Source organism: Meriones unguiculatus, chromosome 2 (assembly GCF_030254825.1).
Source record: "Meriones unguiculatus strain TT.TT164.6M chromosome 2, Bangor_MerUng_6.1, whole genome shotgun sequence".
NCBI lineage: Eukaryota > Metazoa > Chordata > Mammalia > Rodentia > Muridae > Meriones > Meriones unguiculatus.
The window spans coordinates 76,693-94,689 of record NC_083350.1 but is presented as its reverse complement, the minus strand read 5'-3'; the positions used below and the strand labels follow the sequence as shown (position 1 = coordinate 94,689).

The 17,997-nt window shown below is 39.1% G+C and overlaps 1 long non-coding RNA gene and 1 other non-coding gene across 4 annotated transcripts in view; one reads left to right on the top strand and one right to left on the bottom strand.

Moving 5' to 3' along the window:
- Window positions 1-17,997, bottom strand: part of LOC132652254 (uncharacterized) — a 156,090-nt gene that overhangs the window by 137,564 nt on the left and 529 nt on the right. The gene's annotated exons all lie outside the window — the stretch shown is intronic.
- Window positions 8,323-8,449, top strand: LOC132652629 (small nucleolar RNA SNORA17). The gene has a single exon (XR_009590223.1). It is a non-coding gene; the product is annotated as a small nucleolar RNA SNORA17 (small nucleolar RNA).

Here is a 17,997-nt window from a genome sequence, read left to right as displayed (position 1 = left end):
TAATCAAGGAGGACGACCCTGGGTAAGAAGAGCAATCCTCATTCAGAAAGGCAAATGGGATAGACATCGGAAGAGGGAGAAACAGGGAACAGGATAGGAGGAGCCTACCACAGAGAGCCTCTGAAAGACTCTACCCAGCAGCGTATCAAAGCAGATGCTGAGACTCATAGGTAAACTTTGGGCAGAGTGCAGGGAATCGTATGAAAGAAGGGGGACCTGGAGGGTTCTAGAAACCATATTGGAAGATCTTTTTGAAGATTAAATGATAAAAACATATTGAGATGGCAAGTTTTCTAAATATACTCATATAAAATCCCCAACAAAATAGATCAGCTTTATATATTTCATGATTTTAATTTCTCATTAATCATATTTCCAGTAAAATATTAAATACAAATATTAGAGCTTTTAAGTCCAAACTGGTGTCCATGGAAATTTCTGACTGTAGATCCTATGGTAAAAATAGTACCACTCTACTGTGGTATTCAGTGTATGCCTTCAGTTCATTATTGCACCAGAGCTCTCCTGGTGAGACCGACCTGAAACTAATACCACCACCACCATCCCCGCACCCCAGCGCACATTCTTGTTCGGTAAATTCCCATGTCTCTTCCTCATTCCCCATTGCTTTTTTCCTGAGAAGAGTCCCTCACTCACTAAATCACTTTCACAAGAACTCTGTATCCATCTTCGCTAAGATATTTCACATTTTCTAAATGGGAATTTTAGTGTTCTACAGGTATTGAATAGAATATAAATCATTAAAAAATAGCATAAACAACACAAATGCAATGATCTACATTATTGCAGAGTTAAAAGAGTCCAGCAAAAACATGTCTAACTTGCTGAATTTGGACTCAGTGATTAAGAGAAGGTGCACACAGCATGGTGACAATAATGAGTTTGACCACAAAGGTAAAAAAGAACAACATACAAATCTTTGGCAGAGGATATAGCTCCATGGGTTCAGAAATTGCCTACCATGAAAGAACTATTTCTACATAGCAAATTCAATGCGAGCCTGGACTACATAAGACCTTATTCTAAAGATGAAAACAAAAATACATAGAAGTCTTACATTATCTCAGTTAACATTAAGGCACTATCAAGTTAGATAATTATTTTCTGTTTATTTAAAAGAACTATTTAGAAGCTTTGTATTTGAGAATATCATCATTCCTTTTGAGAAACAAATAAAAATTACTATATTTTCTAAAAGCTTTCTCATAGCAGATGTGACTGTAAATGTTGGATGATGTTGCATTCAAGCCATTCTTTAAAAAGTCACACACTGAAGAATTTTGAATTTTTTATTAGTCTGTGTCCTAAGATAGCCTTTTGAATCTACTCTCTATATTTGTTTGGTAGTTTTCTAAGAATCCTAAGAAATCATGTAAATAAGTTAATATTCTTCAATAAAATTATTATTTTGTGATAAACATGTGGCATTAAATGTCAGAAAAAGTGCAAGTGGTAGCAGATGATTATATTATCTCTTCAGGGAAAAGTGATTGAATGAGTAATAAAAGGGAGCTGTCTGTACCACCTCTTGCTGCTCTGAGATCCCTCTAAGGCAAGATTTTTAAGTATAGAAGATAGAAGTCTCAAAAGACTTACTTTGTGGATAAAAATAACTACTTAGAACAACCAGACAACAAAGGACTTGCAACATAAGGTAATTCTAATTGCTAAAATTACACATGATCTCGCAAGACCTCTAAAAGTGAATCGCTATTTGAAGAGTTCTGTGAGGATACTGGTAAGGCCTATGAAAAGCTGAGGAATAGCACAGTGGATACACACTTGGTTTTCCTTGCCAGATTTCCCTCTCTGTCAAACAAGATGACACAGAAGACTTCATGCCTAGAAATGCTAAGATGAAATTTAGATACAAAAAACCCAGACATAAAGCTTTTAGTGAAGAAAGCTTTGTTTGCTACAAAGAAACAAGAATTAAGAAATCAAAATAACAGTGAAATAATGTAAGAAAATAATGTTTTGATGTGTCTGAGAACAGAGTATTAGACATAAAATTGAATCTAGACAGAAATGTCCTCTTAAAATGAAATGTTTATAATATTCATCACTAATCTCTCAATGATTTATCTATTATCTAACAATATATCAGAGATGCTTGTATATAAAAAAAGTCTTTTCTAAACACTCATGACATTTAAAAAAATTACTTATTCTATGACATAAAAAATGAGGTCAATCAAATGATATCATAAAGTACTTGTGTTCTAAAATCCAATTGTTAGAGAAATTAAAAAGAAAGACTATAAAACTCTGCCTGAATTTTTAGAAAATATCAGCAGGTTGAAGAAGATGAAAGATATATTAATACCATATTTATATGTTGCCTTCATTTCTGCTAAGTTGCTGAAAATGCAATGGGAAATGTCTAGTGAGTGGTGGATGAAATTATCAAGTGTTCTTTCAAGAAATGTAGTTAAATGGCTGTGATCTTTAATCTGATAATATTCTGAAAAGCTTGACATTTATCAAACTATAAGAGACATAAATAAGGTACTCATTTTCTGAATGCTGAATTAGGAAGCACTGCTTTAAATCTGAAATAGACTCAAAACTGTGACATTTGAATCACTGTAAATAAAATAAAACCCTGTGGCATTTCTGGATTTCTATTTGTGGTTTAAATATATAGAGTGCATAAAATGCGTCCCTAGGCAAATTGATGAGAGTAATATTCCTTTGGTACTGGGCATTCAAAACATTCTGTATTCTGATAACTATAAGATGCAGTTTGGATGAGAGAGAGAGAGAGAGAGAGAAGAAAGAAATATATGTATATATTCTGCCATTTAAACTAATCACTATGCCACAAAGATAATAAAAGTGCATGCTTACTTACAGATAGACCAATTGGCTTTTCAAAGCTAGTTACTTCCTATCACCTCTGTCTTTTAATGAGCCCTAAAAACAGCATCTCTTGAGGCAGAGAACTGTTTTCTTCCATTCTTCCCAGAGGACAAGTTTATATAAGCTACCATAGCAACCATAGCTAACTTCTTTTTCTGACCTTCTAAAACTTAGTGTGGGTTTCTTTGTAAATAATAATAATAATAACAATAACAATAATAATAATAATAATAATGTATTGGAGGAACTTGGTTTTGTTCAAACTCAATTTTTATTTTAAATAAATCATAGATTCTGTCATTTCTCCATTTTGCTTGTGTGTATGTAACCCTTCCTAAAAGATGCAGGTATGACCTGCATGTTGCTAGAACCTTTGATGCTGAAGCATGTAATTCTGACACATCACCATTTTTTGTCACTAAAAAAAGTAGGTAATTCTAGGCTTCAAACAGTCTTATAGCAAACAGCTTTTAGCAAAAAAATCATCTCAGTTACATAATGCCCTACAGGACTGGCTGAAAGGTCTCTTAGGTAAAATTCTCATTTAAGGAAATTTTTGATGGTTTTTAATTTCCTAAATTTCACTTTACTCATCTATAAGGAAGGGTTGCCGGCCCAATACAATTGAAGTTATAAGGGTTCTTTTTGTAACCTATGATATGTATCTTATTCAAATGTGTTTTGTTTCCAGAGCATAGATATTTTGGTCAAGGCAAATTTAGTGGTGATCAGTATTTTAAATTAGGATAATTTCCACCACACAACACCCTTATGTTTTACTAGAAAAGCACTCTGACATTATATTCCATCAAAATCACATTTTCCATGCCTCTTTTTAAAGAGTTTTTAATGTTTTCAAACTTCTACAACTAAAACTACCCTTCCTTTTTTTTTTTTTTTTTTTTTGCTAAATATCACAATAAGATCCCTCACTCTGTCAACTCCCAATGACAACAAAATTGTCACAGGTGTTTTAAAAAAAGTTGTAATTTTGACATACTAAAGAAAAAACCAAAATATGGTTCATATTCTTCCCCTTTTTTCTTTTCTCTCTTTGTTTCTCAGTAAATCATACTTAATTGTAAATTCTGGAGCTGTGTTAAATACAGAGTTTGTGTTTCTCCTTTTCTCCCGTCCCATGTGAGCTCACCTGCTAGGATTTTGAGTTACTTAAATTTAGTAACATTTGGGAAGTCACATAAGGATTATAAACAGGGCATGTTGAACCTGTGGTTCTTTCTGCCCATGCGCACCTTTCCCCCAGTTTTTGCATCTTTTCTCTATAGTTCTTATAAATTGAATGCTTTGTTTTTGTCTATACAATCTTCATTCAATCTGTAAGAAGGTTATAGTCACCCCTCCTCTCTCTTTAACATAAAGCCATCTTAAAAAGAAAACAACCTTGTGGAAGGGGAAAGACTGAGGCAAATAGAATCTGGAGAATGAATGTATACAAAATAGCACTTTTCTCTACATAAATCCAGGCTGGAGACACAGGTAATTCCCACAAAAAGTGATTTCCAGGCTTCCTCTGGCGCTGTAGCCCTGCCTGTCCCTTGGTGCTTTGGTATACCTAAAGGAGCTCCTTTGAGCGGTCCTTTGGGTTGTGGGGTCAACAACCCAGAGCCTCAGCTTGGGCCAGCCAGCTTCAGTGTTCATGCACGTCTGTGGGAGACTGTGCAGCTGCTGGGGCTTCTGGGGTTACTGGAGCTGCTGCTGGGGCCACTGGGGCCACTGGGGTTGCTGCTACTTACTGACAAATTTCTTCTACTACTGGTACTGTATTAACCCAATTATCCTTTGTAGGATATAAGCTTGACTCTTGCTTGTTGGAGACCCTATTGATGTGATCCAGCTTTTCTTTCTTTTCCTCTTGCTGTGGATCTCCTGTTTTCTCCAGCCCTATCCCTACATAGTGAGGAAAATCCATTTTAGTGAATCAGTGCACTCTAGTTCATCTTACTGAAGGCTCCTTCATTGAATCACAGATCCAAAGTATTCAAATGTACCACCATGCACTCATAGAAGGCAGCTCTCTGTTTTCCTTCAAGTCTCTGAGTACAGCTGGATGTGTATTCCACCCCATCTATTTACTGTACACTTATCATGTTCACTTTTTTATTTTATTTGAGAAAAGACAGGAATTTAAAAGTTATTTTCACATGGAAATAAATGCCAATGGTGATATCCAACAATGTCAAAGAATAAAGAAATATCATAATACCAAATGGTTTAGTTAGCTTTTTTGTGCATTGTTCCCCCAGTTGGTAAAGGAAAGACACAGAGATTAACTCCGAGTTCTCATACCTTCACCATTTGGAACTTGACCCTCATATTTCTCCTTGAAACGGGGGAGGGTTTATGGGAAACACTTGATTATCTCACCCTATAACTGGTTGTTGTGTCTCATATACAATTGTTGACAAAAAGACAATCCCAAAGACCAGGCATCCTTACAGGAATCAGGAGAAACGAAATATTTCACTTTGCCTAAGAAAATCAAAGTAGAAAACTTTGATGACTATCTAAGTGAAAAAGTTTCACAGAAATATCTTAGATGATTAAGAAACTGCAAGTTACTTAAATTTTTTAAAGAAGTACTTAGTTGATTCTAAAGCATCTGAAATGTTTATTTTCCTTTAATATTATATATAATCACAATTTTATAATCAAGTTTTCTTGAAAAGGGTTTTGAGCCATACTGATTTTCATAAAGTCCATGCTTTTACTGAGTGTGTTGGGATTTCAAAATTTGAAGAGCATTTGAAACGCATCCTTTCAAATGCACTTAACAATTGGCACATACCTGAATTAGCATTATTCTATAACAGACTGTATACTGACTATGCAGTATGTATTCAACACAGGAATTAATGGTTACTAGTGTAAATAATATAGTTGTTCATCCCTATGTTCACTGAAATAACCTAGAGGCAATAACATTTTAAATGACTCAACCTAATTTGCAAAAGGAACTCACAAATATAGCTCCTAAATTAAAATTTCAAAAAAAAGGAGTTCAAGATTTTTGGAAAGATGAGTACAGATCAATGAAGAAACACTCTAAGAAAACGTGTTGGCTGCAAATTTCATGATTTCCTCCTTTTTGATTGCTGAGTAGTATTCCATTGTATAAAAATACCACAATTTCTGTACCCATTCCACTGTTGATGGACATCTGGGTTGTTTCCAGGTTCTGGCTATTACAAATAGAGCTGCTATAAACATGGTTGAGCAAGTGTCCTTTTTGTGTACTTGAACAAACTTTGGGTATATACCTAGCAGTGGTATAGCTGGGTCTGGAGGAAGCACTATTCCTATTTGTCTTAGAAAGCGCCAGATAGCTTTCCAGAGTGGTTGTACCAGTTTACATTCCCACCAGCAGTGGAGGAGGGTTCCCCTTTCTCCACAACCTCTCCAGCATGTGTTATCACTTGAGTTTTTCATCTTGGCCATTCTGATGGGTGTAAGGTGAAAAAGATCATTCTGAGTGAAATATCCCAGAAGGAGAAAGACAAACATGGGATATACTCACTTATATAGACCTATAAGATATGATAAACATAATGAAATCTATACACCTAAAAAAGATAATCAATTGAGAGGACATGGGGTAAGATGATCAATCCTCATTTAGAAAGACAGATGGGATGTGCATTGAACGTATGACAGGAGTCTACTGAGCGCATCTGAAAGACTCTAACTAGCAGTGTTTTCAAAGCAAAGACTCATGACCAAACCTTTGGCAGAGTACAGGGAATCATAAGAAAGAAGGGGAGTTAGTCTGATGGGGAAAGGATAGGAGCTCCACAAGGACCAAATATATCTGGGCACAGGGTCTTTTCTGAGACTGACATTCAACCAAGGACCATGTATGGATATAACCTAGAACCTCCACTCAGATGTAGCCTGTGGTAGCTCAGTAACCAATTGGTTTCCCAAAGTGAGGGGAACAGGGACTATTTCTAACAGGAACTCAATGACTGGCTCTTTGGTCTCCCCACCCCCGAAGGGAGGAGCAGTCCTGTTAGGCCACAGAGGAGGGCTTTGCAGCCAGTCCTGAAGATACCTGATAAAACAGGATCAGATGAATGGGGAGGAGGTCCCCCCTATCAGTGGACTTGGAAAGGGGCACGGTGGAGATGAGGGAGGGAGGGAGGGACTGGGAGGGAATAAGGGATCGGGACACGGCTGGGATACAGAGTTAATAAAATGTAACTGATAAAAAAAATAAAAAATAATAATAAAATTTAAAAAAAATTAAAAAAAAGAAAAGAAAACGTGTTGGTTCTTATATAAAAGCCAAGGTTTTCTTTAAAGGGTTAATGGGATCAGATTAAGAGAACATAAAAAAATAAATTATAGGTCTTGCACTGTGTTAATATAGGTGCTTAATTAGGGTCTCTATTGCTGCAATGAAACATTATGGCCAAAAGGCAAGTTGGGGAGAAATGGTTTATTTTGCTTACACTTCAATATTGATGTTCATCAACAAAGAAAGCCAGGACAGGAACTCAAATGGGGCAGGAGCCTGGAAGCATGAGCTGATGAAGAAGCCACAGAGGAGTGCTGCTTACTGGCTTGTCTCAACACGGCTTGCTCAACCTATTTTCTTATAGAATCCAGCACTACCAGCCTAGTGATGGCATCACCCACAATGGAATGTGCCCTCTGCCATTGATCATTGAGAAAATGCCTTATATCTGGATCTCATGGAGGAATTTTCTCAACTAAAGCTACTTTCTCTCTGATGATTCTAGCTTATGTCAAGTTGACACACAAAACCAGTCAATACAATGGAATTTGCATCACACATGCAATGGTGTTTGTGGGTAACACAAAGATACTGAGTTTACTGTGGTTCTGAGTCCATGGTGTGAAAAGATATATACATATACATCATACATCATATACATACACATTATATACATATACATGCACAGAGAGAGAGAGAGATCAGAACATTTCCTGGTATATATGTTATTACTCAGTCCTGTGGTATGTCCCATACATTTATTCCACTGATAAATAACACAGGGTCAGCATTATATGTATCACCTAAAAGATATCCATCTAGATGAAGTGAATAATAGTACAGTTACAATCAACTATCATTTTTTAACCAGAATGAACTTAAACTTTCAGGAATATGATCTACTGAATGTTAATGGCTCTTTAACATGTAGAAGAAAAGATCATACATTTTTAGCAGTGTTGATCAGTAATGTACTAAACAGCATCTTAATTTACATAAATTGTATAAACCTTTATGTTTATAAAAAAAAAGTCATGAATGGGACAGCCCACTGTAGAAATTTTGAAAAAAAAAATTATAAAAAATAAAGCTTAAAGTGTTTTTTCAGGCCCTCTCAAATTTTTATTAGCATCTTCAAGTCCACAGTGATCTAAAAAATAAGTATTTAAAAATTACTGAAAAGTCCTGCCCCTAGAAGTGTTGCAGGTGTGGCTGCTGTGTCACACGTGCATCAGAAGGTATCAGAGAGAAGCTATGTCTATGCTCCGTGTTCTGACCTATGAACATCTGAAAGATGAGAAACCTAACAGTCCCTGAATAAAGCTAGCCTGAGATGACCATCAGTCTGGCACCACACAGGCCCCAATGACTCCTATGACTGGGGGCAAGCCAGAGACTACAAGCACCTCACCTGGGACTAAAGGCACCAGGAGTGAGCTCAAGAAAGATGATCACCCTCATGTGGATCAGGCAAGGAGTGAAGTTGCCACACATGCCTGAGGAATGGGGGCAGACTATGCCCCAAATGACCCCTGCCCCGTGCCATAATGCACAAGTGAGGCATAGCATTCCTGAGACCACTCCTGAGATGACCCCAGACATTCAGAGACCCCAGGCGCCACTAAGAAGAGCAAGTAACTGGTGGAGAAATCGAAGAGAAAGAAAAACAGGAGGATGTGGACCCTATGAAGAGAGGCAGAACTGGAGATTCAAGGGTAGTGAGGAAAAGCCTGATGTCAGTAGCCAGTGATGCCTCTTGGGACCATGGTGGGATGTAGAAGGAATCTCTGTATTGTATGTCTATGTATTGTATGGGTGCAACACCTGTCAATTAAACAACCTCTGGCCTATAGCTTAGGCAGGAAGCAGGAGGTGAAACATCTGATAGGCAAAAAGGATTTTGGGATAGAGCCAGACACGCAACATTCAGCTGATAAAATGTGAGGAAGATGGACACATGGTGCCTAAGCTCAGGTAGCCAGCTACATGGCAAAATGTAGATTAGTTAAATGGGTTATTTTAAGTTATGAGCTAGACCCTAGCTATATGGCCTGGGTATTTGAATAATATATAATGAGTCATTATCCTTAAAGCCTAAGGGACAGGAAGAAAAACTACCTACTACAGTGGGGTCCTGGCCTGTGCTGCCACCAGGGACCACATCTGAGTCTGTGGCTCTACAGCAGCAGGGGTCTGTTACCACCAAGATCAGATGTTCCTGGTCTGGGCTGCTGTCCAGTGACATATTACTATCTGAGGGCTGTGCTGTACTGCCCCACCCCTTATCTGAGCAGTGAGAGAGCTGGCCCTGGAGGCATGAGAGCAGGAGTGCTGACTCCAGCCCCCTAGCCAGCTATGGTGCTAACTCCTCCACACATTTGAGGAGTTGTGAGTGAGCCCTATTCCCCCAAGATACAAGTGTGGGACAGCTGGTCCTATCATTCGTCTTCTGTGTGACAATGTGGGTGAAGGAGAGATACCTTGTCCTTCATTACCTGTGGCAGATGGTAGATCTGACTCTGGGGTCATGAAAGCAGGAGAGTTGTCCCTTCCCCCCACCAGCTGCAGCACTCGGGAGAGCAGGCCCTGAACTTCACCTGGGTAGCATAATTGAGTTGACCCCTGGTGACAGGGGTTGGAGGGCTGAGTTGGCCCCAAGGATAAGAGCATGGAAGAGCTGGCCCTGTAGTAACATGGGCAAGGGAGAAATAACTGTTACCTTCACTCCTTGCCACCTATGTTGGGCAGGATGGCACTGATGCCCTGCCTCTCACTTGCTGCAGCACTAGTGAGAGCAGGCTCTGCACCTCATCTGGGGCAGCACACTAGAGCTAAATATGTGGGGTTTCTGGTGAGCCGGCCAGGAGGGCAAGAGTGTAGGATTGCTGGCCATGCTTCTTGTCTACTATGCAGTGGTGTTGGTGAGGAAGAGATCCCATCCCCTCCCTTTTGCCCTTGACACTGGCATCAGGCAGGAGAGTTGGCCCTGATGGTGGAGGCCATGTAGGTGAGCCATCCCTGAGGGTGTGAGTGTAGGAGAGCTGGCCTTGCCTCTTGTCTGTGGTATGGCAGCATGGGTGAGGGAACCCTTTCACACCTTTGTCACCTACAGCAGGTGGAAGAGCTGGCTCTGGGGTCATGAGAACAGGAGAGCTATACCTGCCCCAACCTACTGCAGCATTTGGAAAATCAGGCCCTGCACCTCAGCTGGGCAGGAGAGTAGAACTGACCATGAATGTGAGGGTTGCAAGTATGCCAGCCCCAAGGGCATAAGCACAAGAGAGCTAGCCCTACCTCTTATCTCCTGGGTGGTGGCATGGATGAAGGAGAGACAGCCTCCTCCCCTCCCTCATCCCTCATCATCTATGGCAGACTGGAGAGCTGGCCCTGGGGTCATGAGAGTGGGAGAACTGGCCATGTCCATCACCAGCTGCAACAATGTGAAAGCAAGAGAGCAAGCAGGCTGACCATCTCAGATACCTATCAGGCCCATTTCCAGGACTTTGAATTGGTCAATCCAAACATCTATCCCATCAATGAACCGCTGAAGTACATAAAGTCCAACAGATCCAAAACTACAGGATCTCCATGACACAGGGTAACAACAGGATATCTGAGAGGAGTCCCAGTGAAATGTCAGTGTTGACAGGGTAGCAGAAGATGGAGTCCTTGTACCAGACCAAAAAGTCACTGCAGTGAATGTTTGCAAGCAAAGAAGTGTGAACAAAAAGTAATACTGTGGGACACAATGTGCACACTACAGCTTCCACAATGAGATTTGTTTCTCCATTGTGGGAGGGTAGTTGCAAGGATGGAGGGTGCATATGAGGGGTGGGAGGAGATGAGTAGTATTCTGATGCATGATGTGAAATTCACAACCAATAAATTTAATTACTGAAGTGTTAATATTTTAAGGTTTTTATATTTGCAAAGTGTAAGAGAATCTGATCTATTGTAATGACAGCCTATAAACTTTTCTAAAACATGCACTTAAAGGCTTACTTAGATTTCAGTATTAAATATCTAAAAGACCCTTAAACTGACTGCATTTGTATTTTAGATCTAAATTCCATTCAGATAGGCCATGTAACCATATACGCCCTTAGAAATAGAAGAGGCAGGAAAAGGCATCAGAATATTCCTACTAAAGGGAAAAGGCAATGAGTTGCAAAGTAGATGTGACTAACAGTACCTAAAGAAGTCCTACACCAGCAGAGAAGAAAACTTCATTGGCAACCTAAATATGCCTGAAAGAACATTATAGTGCAAAACCTCTTAGAAGAATCAGGGTTTCTTATACCCTGATTTTGTTTTTGTGAGACCCACAGAGCTCTGTTACTTCTTTGGCTTTCTTATTTGTAGAACTTGGAAATCACCAACAGAAAACAAACTACCTTAGTAATAAATGTTATCATTTAAGAATTCCATGCTGGAAGTTCACAACAAACTTCTCACTTTCTGAAATTATTCTAAGATTGGGCAAGTCAGTTTTACAAGATAAGAAGTTGAAGAGTATCTATTATGTTTCACTCAAGGTTTTGGTGGGTAATTTGCAATTTCCCTTGTTTTGTGTTTTTGCTTTTTGTTTTTTGTTTTTTTGTTTTTTTGTTTTTTTTTTTTTTTTTTTTTGCTATTCAAAGTAAAAGTTTCCACACCATCCTTGCCCTTTAATTCTTCCCTCCTCTTCCACCTTACTTATGCTTCTCTTTGTGATCATCTTCTTCCTTCTCTAAAACTATAACTTTTTCATTATCTTGAAATCTGATATGTGAATCTGGAATAAATTTCAAGAATATTTCCTGTCCTCTTCTATCAAAATAACAAAATTATGCATGGGGTCAAAATTAGGGGTTTCTTTCATCCAAAATTCAATCATTACCTTGAGTGGCATGCCACAGCAATTTATTTCATTGCCATACTGTGTCATACTGTCAGTCCAGTACATTCTACATGGAAATAATTTTTTGAGTCTTCAGTAGACAATCTGAATAACAAGGAAGGCAGCATGGGTCAGTCATCCTCTATATTACCTGCCTAATCCATTCCATTCAGTATGGACTTCTCATTAGACAATCTACCAAGATAGCAGCCAAGGGAGGACATAAGATAGTGCATAGTTATACATCCACTCAATTAGCAGGCCTCAACTTAGATAAAGTACCTTTTTAAACTCCTCAACTTAGATAAAGTACCTTTAAATCTTAGAAGAGGTTCTCATGAATACAATGTCTGTAGCATTTTGCAAAATGCCTTCAATAGAATAAGCCTTTTCATGTCTTTCTTTGGCTGGCAGAGCTCACCTGCAAAGTCACACAGTTCCTGAGTGGGGAGTGAGGACTGAAAAGAAAAATTTTTAAAAACACAACACATGGGATCAGCTCGAGAGAGCTGTCAGTAAGTACTTCCACGCCTGGTTTATTCCACAATTCCTTCTTTAGTCAGAGCAAAGCACCTAAACACAACGAAAGGGTTCATCAAGAGATCAAACTTGTTTACTCTCTATGTGATCCTCACACAAACACGTTAAAGGAACTTGGCAAAGCACCCTGCCAAGGTGCAACGCATCCTATCTCAAGGTGAAGGCCAGGGTGAAAACATGTTTTTCGCTAAAAACTCAATAGCCAAGCAGCCTGACAAACAAGCAGCTTTCCACAGGTCTCCCTTTTCATATTTTTAAAAAAGGACCATAGCTTAAAAGCTATGGAGCAGAAGATTGTACCTCTCTTAGGTTGTCTCTCTTGAAAGATATATTCTTACCAATCATTGGTACATGAATTCCATCATTCATACCCTGTCTTAGGTTGAATATTCCTCAGAGATATCTTTTCCTGTCTTTGACTACCAACCTCTGCTAGGGTAGACACTGGAGTTTAACCTTATACAGATAGCTTGTACATTCTAAAATGCCTTGATGAAGGTTTTCATTATCACTGGTAGGATACATGCTCCTAATAAGAGTAATAAGCCAAGTCCTATAACACTCCATAAAAGTGATGTAAAAGATGACCCCTTATCAAAATACCAAGCCTGAGAAACAATCATAGAAACCATAATAAAAGAAGGCTATCCGGCAACCAGAACCTTTTGTACATTTGAAAGTTTAGAAATACAGTTTGTTAGTTTACATTGATAGCAAAAAAACATTAAAGTTTGAATACTGAATAAAAATGTAAACAACAAAGCTTAAGGAGAATTTACACAGGCAGGTACAGGGCCTCCTGAGAGTTTCTGTGGCAAGCTTCCAAATACAGGTCTGCTGAAAACCGGAATCAGACCACAAAAGTCCCATAGTCGATCTTCTTTCCCATTTTTCCTGATTTTGTTGAGAATTGTCCTGATTATCAGACCAATCAAGTATATATCAGTCTGTTCCAGTCATACTGTATCTAAAAAGTTTCTCTGCACAGCATCTTCTCCAGGGAGCAGAATGTAACAAAAGTGGGTGAAGCACAAGCCCAATACAGCTCTCCATTTACCATCAGGACAGAATTCATTATCATCAGCAGCAGGAGCATCCTCCTTCTAGGAGATATCTCCTGCAAATCACACCAGCCTTTCTGGGATTCACTTGGCTCCTTCAGCATCCTGGGGAAAAACACAAACATGCCCTCTTCCCAATATTAATACAGGGTCGGGGCCCTGTCATATTCCATTAATCGATCTTTCCATTTCATTTGTGCGTAATTGTCTTTGGTATTAGGATGAAACAATCAGCTACAGAATGGCCTTGTATACCCTCATAACTTTGTGTCCTCGTTTCTTTAAAACCCATCAAGTCCAATTTGTGTTGCACATATACTCTAGGGTATGTGGCCATCCACTATAGGATGATTGTCCTCAAGGACTCACACTCTTAAAGAAAACTGGCTCTCCCTCTATTAGCAGCTATCATTTCCAAATATCTCAACTCAGGGTGGACCATCATTCTCACAGCTCCAATCCATGTTGGAATTTTCTCTGGAGTATGTTTGTGGAGGTCTTGTGCATGCTGTCACAACATCTGCGACTTCACAATGAAACTGCCCTGTAGAGGAATTTTAATCCAGCAACATGGCTGCTCTGGCAAGGAATCACATCCAAAGACCTTTTAGGTCTGTGTGATCTGGCTGGAATTATAAACTTTTAATCCCTCTGTCTGGAATACATACACACCCTTAGCACACTCCTTTAATCCCAAACAATGACATCTAATTGAGGGGCAGACAAAGTGACAAATTAGAGAAAGACTTGACAGAATGAGTCAGCGATAGAATACAGCCAACTCATACAGCAATAGACAGGAAAGAGAGACTACTTAAGAGCAGTGCATGGAAAGTAGAGAAGAAGAAAGGGAAGTTCAGTGAGTGCAGCTCTGTTGAGTTCAGGCAATGGAATAGAGTTCAGCTGAGTTTGGTTGGGTGCAGTTCATGCATTCAGTTCATGCAGTCAGTGCAGTATTAAAGTGGTCTTTTATTCTCCTGAAGTAATTAATGTCTCCAAAGCTTATTGCCTCCATTTGCTAACCAAGGCCTAGTCTTTGAAGCTTCTTGCTTCTGTACAATCTTATCTAGGTCTAGAATGTTTTCAGCCTCTGAGATTTACTGCTGAATAAGATCACCCTTTCTTTTTCTTTCTGAACCCTAGCTGGCTCAAGTCAGCTGTCTGGCTCAAAACTCCTCTCCAAGCTGACTGATTCAATCTGGCTTCTCTTTCAGCTTCTGCCTGGCCTCAAACTAACTTTAGCAATCTGCTCTGTAAAAATCTCAGCAATCTCTCCCAGTAAAACAATCTCTGAATTCTACGAACTGCGTGGCCTCTCAACTCACTGACTAGAACTCAGAGATCTACATGCCTGTGTCCTGAGTGCTAGGTTTAAAAGGAGTACCACCACGCCTAGACCTAAGCTTTTCTTAGTCTGAAACTTGCTCAATACTAGGCTGGCCTTGAACTCAGAGATCAGTTTGCCTCTGTCTCCTGGGATTAAAGGTGTGTCTATATTCCAGCCAGAATAGCCACGTTGCTGGATTAAAATTCCTCTACAGCAGTCAGTGCAGTTCAGTTAGTAGAATTCACAGGCAGTTTTTCCAAGCAAAGAAATTCAGTGAAAAGCCAAAAGAATCCAGTTTAAATCAGTCAGCTTGGAGGGAGCTTTGAGCCAGAACAGCTGAGTTGAACCAGCCAGCCAGAGTTCAGAAAGAACTAGAAAGAGTGAGCTTATTCAGCAGTAAATCTTGGAGAGGACAATTACATCTGGCAAATAAAAGTTACATTTACACTGCATTGTCATGTTTGGGAAACATTGTTTCCTTGTAGTTATCTACCACCTTTGACTCTTACAGTCTTTCCTCCTCCACTACTATAATGATTCCTGAGGACTAGGAGAAGAGGTAGAATATGATCTCCCATTGATGGATGAGCATTGCATAGTCTCTCATTCTCTGCACCCTGATTAGTTGTGGGTCTCTGTGCCTTAGTTACTTTTATATCACTATGAAGAGATACCATGGCTCCAAGACAATTTATAAAAGAAAATGTCTAATAGGGACTTATAATATCAGAGCATAAATCCATGACCATAATAGTGGGGAACATGGAAGCAGGCAGGCATGATGATAGAGCAGAAGCTGAGAGCTTATATCTAAACCACAAGCATGAGGCAGGAAGAAAGCTAACTGGGAATGTTGTTGGCTTTTGAAACCTCAAAGCTTACCCCTAAAGACATACCTCCTCCAACATGCCATACCTCCTAATTCTTCCCAAACAATTCTACCAACTGGGGATCAAACATTATGAGCCTATGATCTTACCTTAAGAACATCATTTCCATTCTTAAGTGGATTACCTGTATAATTTTCTTTCTCACATTTGCCTTGCCTGGCTTTTGTATCAACTTCCTACTGGCCTTGTTGGATGAACTGGTGAATATTCTCTATTTTTCCTATTCTTGTTAAGTTTAAAAAAACAGTTTGATAGCTACTTTTTTTTTCAATGCAGTTTATTCAGGAACCTTGAACAATCCTCGGACCCTGGGGAAAGCCAGCCCACAGCTTAAATAGCCTCTGGGTAGCCAACCAGGCGTGCCACATGGGCAATGCAGATAGGTCCACATACATGGAAGCAAGCCAGATCCTCAGCCTTAGCCAAATGTGGAATTGTTTGTGACAGAGAGCACTCACCATCGGGAAGGTGGAAGACTCTCTTCAGACAGAAAAGGGATCTTGGAACTACAGCCACCATTGTTACTACCATCTCATTGGCGGCTGTTGGCGCTACCACCAGGGCATTAGCCATGAGTCATACTGGGCAGACTGCTCAGACCCTGAATAATCATTTAGCCAATGTAGCTCATGCCTTAGTTGTACATAAAGGAATTAATGCTCAACTAAAAGGAAGCTTGATGGTGTTCAATCAGAGGATTGACCTCGTGCAGGAGCAAATTGATACCCTATGGCAAATCGCTCAACTTGGCTGTCAATGAAAATATGCTGGACTTTGAGTCACTAGCATATAACATGAGAATTTTTCCTGTGCTGCAAATCTGTCTAAACAATTGTCGAGCTATATTTTAGGTAATTGGACTGATAGCTACTTTTATGAGCCAAATTACTGCATTAAAATATTTTCAGAGGGGTGTTAAAATATTATTCTGACTATGTCCATAAAATGTTTCTGAAAGGGTTTAACTGAATAAGAAACTTAGGAAAGTAGGCAATCTTCTTCAGTGTAGGTAGGGGATCATTCATATTCATCTTGAATAGAACAAAAAGGTGATGGGAAGGCAAATGCACACTGACCTGTGACATTCATGTGTTACTACTGCCTGCCCTGAGTTCTTAGGCTAAATGATTATATTACTGGTTTACACCTTCAGATCATGGGTCTTATTTATCTTGTGAATTACATACAATAAATCTTTTCCTACTGTCTTTGTTTTGCTGGAGAGTTATCAGTAATAACTAATTTGTTTAAATAAAAAATAAAGAGTAGATCGGAAAATTTTAGAAACTGAATTATTTCAAATATGAGTTAATTTATCTAAAGGCCAATTCTAAAATCTATTTCATTCTTGAATGTGCTTTCTTTATCTTTAAGGTTTGAGCTTTAACCTTTTACATATTTACAAAGTTGTTCATCCTACTAATTTGTGCCGTTATATTGGTTACTTATCTCATAGCTGTGATAAAACACTTGAAAGAAGCAATTGGATTTTAAAAAAATAGTTTCAGAGGGTATAGTACAACATGACTGGGGAAGGTTTTGAGGCAGAGGTGGTATAGGGCAACTGGTTATACTGCATTGGCAGTGAGAGAGCAGAGAGCTCAGGTGGCATGAAACATTCTAAGGCTCTGTTTCAGCCAGCTAGGCACCATGTCCAAGTTTTGGAGGTTCCCTAAAGAGCACCAACGGCTAAGGAACTAATCAAATACATGAGCCTGTGAGGGGCATTTCTCATATATCCCTTTTCCCCTTTCTCTCTCCTCTACTCCTCTGCCTTTGCATGCTCTGTTTTCATGACATAAATTCTAAGAACTAGTTTAATCCAAATCCTCTGGCATTTCATTCCTATTAAAAAAAACATCTCATCTAAGTCATTGACTGCCATGGGGGCCAACTTATAAAATGTGTATTGTTTTCCTAAATCATAGGAGGCTGCAACACAAAGGATTATTATACTAAGGATTTTAGTCTACAAATAATCAAGAAGCAGTAAAACCATAACCATGTTTATAATTAGCTTCCCTTTTTCAAGTTTCAGCAAAAGCAATTCTTTTTATTCTTTCACATTTTCAAACGTGTTTATTATGAACTTGGATTACTTTCACAACACCCCACCTCACCCTGTCGTCCCCCTGTTGTCCTGAAAGTCTTCTTTAAGACCT